Source organism: Alligator sinensis, unplaced genomic scaffold (assembly GCF_000455745.1).
Source record: "Alligator sinensis unplaced genomic scaffold, ASM45574v1 scaffold65_2, whole genome shotgun sequence".
Classification (NCBI taxonomy): domain Eukaryota; kingdom Metazoa; phylum Chordata; order Crocodylia; family Alligatoridae; genus Alligator; species Alligator sinensis.
This window is the reverse complement of record NW_005842071.1, coordinates 186,811-197,937: the sequence shown is the minus strand read 5'-3', so window position 1 is coordinate 197,937 and position 11,127 is coordinate 186,811.

The following is an 11,127-nucleotide window of genomic DNA, read 5'->3' as shown; positions in this document are numbered from 1 at the left end:
GGGGGGGGGGGCGGGGATCATGCCTATGCCAATCGCATAAGAGTGAATTTACCTCTCATGTAATGATTTTGGGGTATAAAAATGGTCATCACATACAAGCAAATTCGCATATACAGGCAATCCTCAATTTACAATGTTTTGCACTTACAACATTTATAAATTGACACCCTGTTTCAAATTTATGATGTCAGTTTCAACTTTACAATGCTTGATCCAATGTGACGCCATGCCAGCGAACAAGTTTGCTGCATCGTTCAATTCCCTGGAAAACATTTGTCCAAACTTCCTTGGACATTTTCTTTAAGAAGGCAGACAAGACTCCAGAAAAACCTGCAGCCAAGAGTCCTGAGAAGACTCCAGCCATGAACCCTTCAAAAAGTCCAACCAAGAGCCTTTCAAAAAGTCCAGCAAAGTCACCTCAAAGAAGCCCTTTCAAATCAATATGATTGCTATTTACAATATAAATGCATTAATGTAGCTATATTACTCATGAATAATTGATCGAGTACAAAATTTTGGAGTACTTTTGGTGAAAATAGGGTATCAGGCCTTGGTTCAGGAGCCAATCCCCCATTTATAACATTGTTTCTTATGAGAAAATTGGTTCCAAGTTACAACGTTTCGACTTAAGATGCGGTTTTCGGGAACCAATTGTGTCGTAATTCCAAGGACTGCCTGTACAGAACCAGCATAAATTGAGGGAAACCTGTACTGATTTCAGACAGTGAGTTACTTCATAAGCCTATATTCACAAGCTACTTTTGTGAACCACAAAGGTAAGTTTCAAGAAGTTGCCTCATTTCACTCATTGAGGAGAAAAAAGACCAATGTTTCTGCCCTTTGGTTGTCAAAGTACCTATGCTGTATTTTTTAAGTGCTGTCACGTACCCCAACAGCTACCCACCCATAAGCAGGCTTGAGTTATAATGGAGTATAACACGCACTATTGCAGCTTACTACAATTACAAACCATCCCTTATTAAGGTATATCACATATAATCTAGGGGCTGGTGCTTGTGCAGCTAGACCAGTAACTAATACCTAGCATAGACAAGATCTTACTCAAACACTTCCTTTATTTGTACTGCTAATATTGCAACTTCCTATATATTCTGGGAACGGACAGCAATATTCTGAATCTTGGTTTACAGATATTGGTTTTGTCTGCATGTTGTGTAGATGTACATGTGCATTTCCTTTAGATCTATAGGGTATGTCTGTGTGACTCCATGCAGTTCCATGTAGAGATACCCAATCTATCTCTGAATGAACTAGCATAGGTACTAGAAGGTGTACAGTCACATAAACATGGTATGTTCCCTAAACGATGTAGGCCCAGTGAAAAGTTCGTTCAGTGCTAGCTGAGGTATCTCTGCACAGCCGTGCATTGTGCCCCACAGACATGCACACTATGTTCTCAGTGAGCAATCCTCCATTTGGATTTAAAAAAACCCAGTGACATGTCACCTGTAATCTCTATTCCTCAGTGTTTGCTTTTTAAATCTAAAGGAAAGTGGAAAAGCTGTGGGAAATAATAAAAAAAAGGATCTTAGTTTTCAGTCTCTCTCTACATCATTAGGCAAAACCTGTGGGAGAGCAGGAGATATGGGGCACATGGTTCAGTGTGTGGGGGGGGGCACCTGGGCCGGTGTAGGGATGGGTTCTGAGCATGGGGTGGAGCAGGGGGAGCAGGCTGTAAGAGTGGAGGGGGGTGGTGGGAGTACAGCCTGTGCCCCAGCACCACTGCCATGCTGGGACTCCAAAAAAGTTATGGCAGAGCTACTGGACCTAAAGCACCCATAGCAAGGTTATTAGGAATGTTCTCAGTAGCTGTCTCCAGGTTTAGAGAAATTGCATTGAAAGAAAAGGTCTGTCTGGTTTTCTATTTATTTATCCTTGTAATTCTGAGACAATCCCCTGAGGGTAGGGAGAAGGTTGTAAATATAGGAATTAGACAGTCCTGTGGTCTGAGCAGGGGACTGACTCAAGATCAAGATATGTATCTGCTATAAAGACTGAGTCTGAATACCTGTACCACTTTGAATGCAGGCTGCAGATGTCCTTTCTGACCGAGGACTGAAGAGAGACCTAGTAAGCCCTGTTAGTCTGAAGTCAAGTACAGGCAGGATAGAAGGCAGGATAGTTTCACTTTATAAACTAACCAAAGTAGGATGAAGAAGCCAATCAATGCTTAATTCAAAGATAAGAATGCTGCCAAGCTGTATGAATGCATGGACTTTGTCAACCAGTCTCTGAATTGTTCAGAAAAGAACTGCAATACTGCCATTTTTCTCTAGCTCTGAAGAATTTAGATGAAACTCATACATTCATATACTAGTCATCATAATGGAGCAACTGAGAAACCATCGCTGAAAAAAGATTGGAGGATAATATAGTATATATGTGTTTTCAAGTAGAATATTGAAGACCTTGAATTTAAATATGCGACAGCAACAACATGGGGAGGTCTGTAAAACAAACAAACCAGTAGATTTCCAACCTATTTGTTTCTGTTTAAAAAATAATCAGAAATATTCTGTTGCCATTTATACTTTGTGTAGATGAATAAATAGCTGTTTACTAACAACATTAATTATACTCTTTTGTTATCAGTTCTTAGTCAATGTAAATGCATACATTTGAAACTTGAATTACAGAAGCCCTTAGTTTTAATACTCTTCAATACTTTCTGAAAATCCTGAAAAAAATAGAACTTTGTTCTATGCTTCAACAAAGGATTCAGGTAGGATACAGGAGAAAGGGGATATATACATGATACTGCCTCAGGATATTACTACCCAGTTTAGAAAGGGAAGAAACCTGGCCAAACGTCTTCCAACAGAATGTGAGGAAGGGCCCATGGTTAAACGTAGTATGGTAGGAGTGGGAGGAAATACTGGCAAACAGCATAGCACTACTTTGCCTCTCAATATAGCAACTTCTCTTTCTGTCTTAATTTTCTAATAAAATCTATGACTATGGTATATAAATACTGATTACAATTATGGAGGACAAGACTTCAGAAATAGAAGATTCTTCTAAGGCACAAGGAGAAGTGTTTTGAGCGTATTGTCATAAAAAAAGACTTAATGTAGGGAATGCTCTCCTGAAAAGGCAGACAAGGTTCTTTGGGCAAGTCTGATATCTTTTATTAGACCAATTCAAAAAGTTCGAAAAAATTCTTCTTTGCAAGCTTTTGGGCAAAAACACCCTTCATCAGGCTGAGGAAGCATCTGCATTTGGTCTGTGCTCTTCCTGGATGGAAGGTATAGTAAAGTAGCCAGAGGCTGGTATGTAGGTAAGAAAGCCAGTCATAAAGCTTGCAAAGAAGAATTTTGTCCAACTTTTCGAGTTGGTCTAATAACAGATATCAGATTTACCCAAAGAACCTTGTTTGCCTATGTCCTAAAACCAACACGGCTACAGCCTATACCCTTGAACTCCTGAAAAGGTGCATTTTATATCTTCATTTGAAGACTCTCAGGGTTGAATTCTGGCTGAGCAATTCAGGTGAGAAGTTACTTACGAAACAACAGCAGCATACGTGTTATCTTTTAGTAACCTAAAGTCTGAGTCTTGTTAGTCCTTAGTCATGTAAGTAGTTCTGCTTTTCTTAGTTCCATTTCTCTTGGGTGCCATCATTGTTTGTATGAAGTCTGAGTCCACTTTATTTTATTGTCTACCTCCTCAAAGGGAACAAAAGAAACTCTTTAGTAAATTCTCAGCAACAGCCAGCCTGACAGATATTAAAACTATAGCCAGCATTAACATTATGTGAAACATGTGAACCATTAAGAGATGTATTCACAACAGAAAAAGTCTAGTCTGAAGAACCTAGGAACTTATCTCACAATATCAGCATTTTGGCTCCCTCCCTTGGCTGATAGGGTTTCTAATCAATGTTCATATATGTGTTCAGGATGGCTTTTGTTGCATTCTGGCAGCAACCTTTATTACAAACAAAATCAAATTGTTTTCCAGAAAGTCTCCAAAATGGCATTTGAACAAGACTCTGAATCAAACTTCCAGTTTGTTTTACAATTTACCCTTTTGAGAGGGAAGGAAAAAGGAGCCAAGTCTGGCATGTCTGCAGCTACTCACATGGCAAAAAAAGGAGACCTAGAATTTACCAAATCCCTTTAAATAGCCTAAGAAAGTACTGTTTTTTACTTGAAGGAGAAGGATGCACTCTGACAAAAGCACAGGTTCTTTTACCAGACATAATGCTGCTAACAAAGCTGTCACCTCTACCCCTCCCACAGCCCCTAGTGTCACCCTCTGCAACTCTAGTGCCATCATCTACAGTGCCTCAGTCATCTACACGACCACCCCTCCATCATCAGCACCAATAAATTTGTCACTATTACCGTTCCTGATACAAGTCTAGCCAGCAGCCCTTTTTAAACACCTTTGAGCCTTTCCTTCTCTCTCTTGCACACTGAAACATTTCAGCTGACAGTCTATTTTTTAAACACTCAAGTGCCGGCTTTTAAAGCATTTGATGTCTTGAGCATTTCAGCCCCTTACTTCACACCTTCTGTTCATAGGGCCAAGTGACATGTGAGGAATTTCTTTTGGTTTCCCAGAATATTCTGTTTTCTTTACACAAGAATTCACCTCATGTCCATGTTTGGCTGAAATGCAATGAAAGAAAAATAAACTTTGTAAAGTACTATCAGAAGATATCACCACAGCACATATGTTCAGCTGTTGAAAGACACAGCATTTATCAGCCTAAAAATGGTTTTCATTTGTTAAAACTGGAAATTTGCCAGAACAGTATGCAGAACACAGATCCTTAAACGTGCCATTTGCAAGACTTTTTAAAACAGAGATATTTTCCTTAGTTATCTACATGAACACTTTTTAACTCAGAAAACCATTATACAAATTAATAATTATTATTCAGATAAAAAATATGCATACCGCCCTTATTAAATCAGACTTGTTGTATTGTATTTCCCTGATACTAGTGCAATTATCAAAAAGAGAATTAATGAGTTAAAAAGTAATGGGAAAAAGCTGTTTACATAAAAGTGGACATTTCTTTCCTGTTTGTAAAAGCTGATCACAAACACAAGTACCTCAAACTCTGCACATCTCTATAATGAATTATGCATTTCCCTAATGGGTACAAGAACTAGGAAAGCAAGGTGCCATCACGAATTTGAAACACAGTAAGTTCAGGGACACCAATGGCTATTCTGTCCTAGTTAACTGAAAAGCATAGAAAACCATCTATTAAATGTCAAAGACTACAAGACAGATCATTTCCATCAGCCAGGGCATATATTTTGGACTACACTCCACCCTCTGTCCTAAGCAGGTCTCTCACTGATGTTAATAGGGGTTTAAACAAAGGCAAAGATAGAATTTAGGCAGAAGGCAGGGTAGATTTGCACCTTATAGGCTGTGTCTACACAAGATGCTGACTGCACAGTAACACACGACTACTGCGCAGCAGTGGCACATGGCAAGAAGTGTGACATGATGCTACTGTATGGCAATCATGAGCTACTGTGCAATTAACTTCATAAAAGAGCCGTTCTTTGGTGCAACTGTGTAGTAACTCCGGTTGCTGCTCAGTCATTTAGTACTTGTACAAACAAGTACTTAATGACTGCGCAGTAACAACTGTGCAGTCAAAATCTTGTGTAGACACGGCCATAGACTAACTAAATCTGTGATGCGAAAGCTTTTGTAAGCAACAGTTGGCTTATTGCTAGCATGGGCTGTGGGGTGTTCCTGATTAGAGTACAAAGAGTAAGGCAGTGGGTGGAAAATGGAGGGGAGATTGCTGAGAGGGGCAAGATTTAAAGAAGTTAAAATAGGGGTTATAAAAGCTAAGCCCAGTAATGGGATAAAAAGATGTATTTTCAGTGTAAACCATACCTAACACAATCTAGTCTGTGGATGACTTTTTGTTCTGCAATTTCCTGTTCAAGCTGGTGTTTAAAGTTTTGTTGTCAAAGAACAGCTACTCTGAGGTCAACAATGGAAAGTCCAGGAAAGTTAAAGTCTACTTAAGGCTTGTGCATCTATCTGGAATTGACATCAAATCACTGTACATTCAGGCATCTGGATCAGGGCCAGACTGCTGCCTGCATCCCCCCACTCCCAGATATGGGCTGGGCTATTCTCTGCCCCCTTGGACAGCTGGATCAGCATCAGGCTGGGCAAGCCTCCACAGCCAAATCAGGCTTGTGAACCCCATGTCCCAGATTGAGCCCACCAACTGAATCTAGTATGTGGACAGACCTAGCAGTCTATCCAGCCTACAAGGTGACAAGGTTGAGTGCCACTGTTATAATCCGTGTTATTTGGTGTAGTGGTGATGAGGTCTGGGCTGATGAGGGGGCACAGCTGGTATCGGAATCTGGAGCAAGGTCTTGTGCCTTAGCTAGAATAGGAATTAAGTCAGGGATGGGCAATTATTTCAGCTGGAGGGTCACTTAAGTTTTGGTGAGCTGTTGAGGGCCACACACATAATATCTTTCAGAAGATATCATTTTAACTAATTACAGATAAAAAAGACAAATGATATACTAAAAATCAAACATCTACTATAACATATTTTAATTTTATTTAAAATAATAATTTTTGTCCTGATTTATGTTTTTTGAGGAGTGTATATAAAGGTGATTGCATAATAGCTCAAAATAAATCCTTTACTCTTGTATGTTATATGCATGTGGGGAGGGTGTATGGGTTGGGGTAGGTGTGTTGGGGGTGGGATGTGTGAGGTGGATGTGTGTGGGGAGGGGTGTGAGTGTGTGTGAGGCTGCCTGCATAGTAGGTCCCAGGAGCTAGCTGGGGCTAGCTCCTGGAGAAAGTAGAGGAAAGCTGGGGGAGAGGGGAAGAGGGCAGGGGGCATGTGCAGCAGAGCATGTGCAGCAGAGCAATCTACTACCCCCACTATCCAGCCCATGACTCCCCTCACGGTGCTCAGCATGGGGCCAATGCCTGCTGATTCCTGCCTGGGGCAGCTCATGTTGTGCTCCCACCTGTACCTGCTCCATGCCCTGCTGACAGCATTGCCCCAGCCCCGGCTCCAACCCCAGCCTCAGCCCCAGACCCAGTCATCTCACACAGCTTCCCTGTGGGGCTGTTTCAGCTGCTGACCAGATACTGCTTGGCTCCCCACACCTTCAGCAGCTCCTTCTTTTGCCCCTGTTGTGCCACTCTGGCCCCCTTCCACCCACTCAGCCACCTGCAGGTGGCTGCTTGTCGTGCTGGGTGGCTGAGTGGGTGGAAGGCTGCTAGGAGGTGGAGCTTGAACTCCATGTACTGGGGCAAGAGCCACCTAGCTGTAGTTTCCTCCCTGCCTGGCTGGGCATGAGGTCTTCAGCATGCATCCCCACAGCCACCCTGCCACTTCCCTAGGCTACCTGCTGCCCAGAGCAGCACAGTAGGGCCAGGAGAAGGAGCCAGTGGAGGAGCAGGGAGTCAAGCAGTACTCAGGTGGCTATAGCAGCAGCTGGAGCAGCCCGGCCTAGAAGCTGTATATGCTGGCTGTAGCCAGGGCAGTACTGTTGGTGGGGGTAGAGTGGATGTGGATGGGAGTGTGGTGTGGGCTGCCCAAGTTGGGACCATGGCACAGACTGCCCCAGGTGGAAGCGGGTGGTGCTTGGCCCCATACAGGTAGCTGCAGGCCAGATACAATCAGTTGACCAGTTGGATCTGGCTCACAGGCCATACTTTGCTCACCCCTAAGTTAGGTAATCTGTTGCTGGAGAGACATCATTTGAGGTTGGTGGTCAGTCTCTAAACCAAGATAGGTTTGTACCCCATGGTTACCTTGAGATTGTCATAATTTCCTAGAAGTCAGAGGTCATTAACAATGTGTCAAAGGTGTTCCAGCTGAGGCCTGTAGGTGATGATCACCATTCTGTCCTTGTTACAGAGTTAGTATTATAGAAGCTCAGAGTAGGGCTTGTGTTTCGCTATATTGATTTGCATGGTTTTGGCTTTAGGACTGTATTGTAAGGATGGGAATCCCTGCTCCACATCCATAAGGTATGCATCGTGGTGGGATCACAACACAATTGCAACACAGACATTAGCTGCAGACAACAGATCTAGTGGTGTGCTTAGGATGGAAGTTGCTGGCATGGAAGTAGCTGTAACCAGGGATGGGTCTGGGCTGAGGAGTGGCAGTGGTACAGTTGCACCCTGTTCAATTACTGCTCCATCTAAATGTTAAAACCACCTACCTGGGAGAAACAGCAGCCTCTCTCTTTGAGCAGTGCTGAGGGAGCCAATTGATTTAATGGCTCATCATAATGTACCTGATTCCTGCTAATTTCAGGTGCTAATGACTCTCTCTCCTTTTTAATAGTCTTGATATTCCATTAATCAAGTTATTCTTTCTTTTGCAGTTTTGGTGTCTGTTAGCCATCGCTGGTAATCTCTCTCTCCTGTTTCTAGTTCTAGCTAAAAACCTTAACTCAAGTGTGGTAACATTAACTCAGGTGAACATTAACTCAAGTGTGAAATGACAGTGAAGTGTTGGATGCTCTGTCAAAATGCTCAAGAAGGCTACATTTTGTTTTATAGATCTGAATAAGAGATATACATTTAATTATGGCTACAGGAATAAAGCAATATCTTTTGACTACTTTTGGCTAGTTTTTGTGTTTTTTAAACTTTATAACTGAGCAAATTTTTTCACATTCCAATAAAGTTCTATTCATTTTTGCTTTGAGTTTAAACAGAATAATATAGCTCTAGACCGCTAACATATTATTAAAGCATCTAGTTTCTTTTACCTGATGAAAAACGTATGTTGTATTATATATGATGCTGCACCACAATGTCTGCACACCCCTTTGCAAAATCCTAGATCCACCAATGGCTGTAGCAGTTGGTTTCCAATAAAATGTGGTAGTGATATAGAAACTGCAAATTTTCACAAGTCTGCACAACTTTCTGTCTAAAAAATGAATTTGCTGGGTGGAGTATTACAGAGTCAGTTTGAGGGAGTGGTTGAAGTTGTTAAAGTCATGCTGAAATTATTCTAGAGATTCCTTCCCACATGTCCATATGCTGAAGATGTTATCAATGTAGCAATGTATCTTAATTATATTGAGGGCGGAGGGGATGGGAGGGTAGCTGCAGAGGAAGTGGACTTCAAGGCATGTCATAAAAATATTGGTATATTGAGTGATGATGTGTGTGCCCATGGCAGTGCCATTCATTTGTAGGTATAGTGAGTCACCAAATCTGAAACAGTTGTGTGTAAGTACAAAACAAGAGAGTGCAATAGAAACAGAAGTTTTCTCCTTGGGAATGAAGTTATTTATGGCTTGTAGTTTGTCCTCATGGGGGATGTTGATGTATATCCATGTGGCATCCATGGTAGCTAATACGATGGTAGTTGGAAACTTGTCAGTAGAACACAGTTTATTTAGGAAATTTGTGGTGTTTTTTAAATAGCTGGCCAGCTCCTGTGGCATAAGGGAATAGGATAGAGTTGACAGAGTTGGCAAAGTCAGAAACTGCCATGTTAGTGATAGTAGGGTATCCTGGGTTGCCAGATTTGTGGATTTTAGTTAGTAAAAAAAAGTTGCCTAGTCTGGACTCCCGAGAGGTGGAAGCATTAATCTTCTTTCGTGTTTCCAGAGGTAGTATCTTAAAGAGTTTGTTTCTGGTATTACAGGATGGGATCCTTGCTCAGGAGTATATAGGTAGAATTTAGTCTTTCTATAGTAATTGAAAGTTTAGTTATCATCATTACTTGTTCACTATCTTGTTGTTAGATACATCAATACTCAATAAGAAAATATATTCCCCATAAGAACTGTCACTAGAAAGGACTTTTGTTGAATGTTCACCTTTCAATCCCAATGTGATAAATATGAAAGGTAGGAGCTTGCAACTCTCAGTCATTATTTCAGACTGTCTGCAGATTCAAGAGGTCAACATGGCATTAGTTTATCCTTATCTCACAACTGGAAGGGTTTGGAGAAAGAAAATACAGAGACTTAGACATCAATCAGTCCAATAATCATGTATCATCATCCCAACTACAGTCCAATTTATCTAATCATTTAAAGATGTTTTGTTTCTCAACTGCAATTAAAAAACTACATTCATTTCAATGTGCTCTGATTCCACCTGACTTAATTCCTGCCTGGTTTCAACGCTCCTTTGTTCTGCACAGTTTTAGATCTTAGCTCCTATTCTCTTTTTGTTTAATGGAACACTTTGACAAAAATCTTTATTAATATGAAAGGAAAAACTGTAAAAAGAAAGGATGCTTATTCTAAGATTTGAAATTCACTCTCCATTTGAACAAGGCAAATACAACACAGAAAATAATCAACTGATTGGAAGTGTGCAGATCAGGAGACAAGTGAATGGGGTGTTCATGAACTGAGGGATCTGGTGATTTGCTGAAGAGCCAAATTAGTTTGACAGTTCAACACCTTAGTGGAAATGATAGTCTTCTTCCATATAATTTTTTATGACTCACAGCTAATGCCATAATCTTATTTAAATACATTCAGAGCTGATTTTGAACCCAGATTGTGGCCTGATTTTCTGAGCTATTTCACTCTCATTGCTAATTGTTATAGAGTACAGCTACAGAACAGTAGTATCATTCATAGGATGATACTTGGAGCCTGCAAAGTGTCAGGCTGACATGATGCTTATACTGAATATTAAAACAACACTGCTCCTCTACATTGTGAGAATAACTTACCAAACAGAATTTATGGAAAATATTGATCCCTTTTTAATATCTTGTAGATTCTAATAGTGTATGAAACTATTCATAAGCTACAGGGGAATTTTCAGAAGGGCAAATAACCACTGATTCACTGACCCCTTGACCCTAGCCCTGTCAGTGACTCTATAGTATCTGACCTAACCTCTGAATGAGGGGGAGAGCAGGAAAATTCACCTGCACTTAACAGTAAAAATACATTTCACCATGCTGGTTAGCACAGAGGTTCCTCCAAGACAAGACAAGAATCAAATGGGAAGCTCTATGGGAAACAACACAAAAAATGAAGAAGTAGGTTAGGCTTGTATCCACAGTCAGGTATGCAGGTTTTTTCATTGCACTTTCCTCATTATAATTAAAGCCAGATTGACTTGTTCTGATTTGTCCAAAGGCACTGT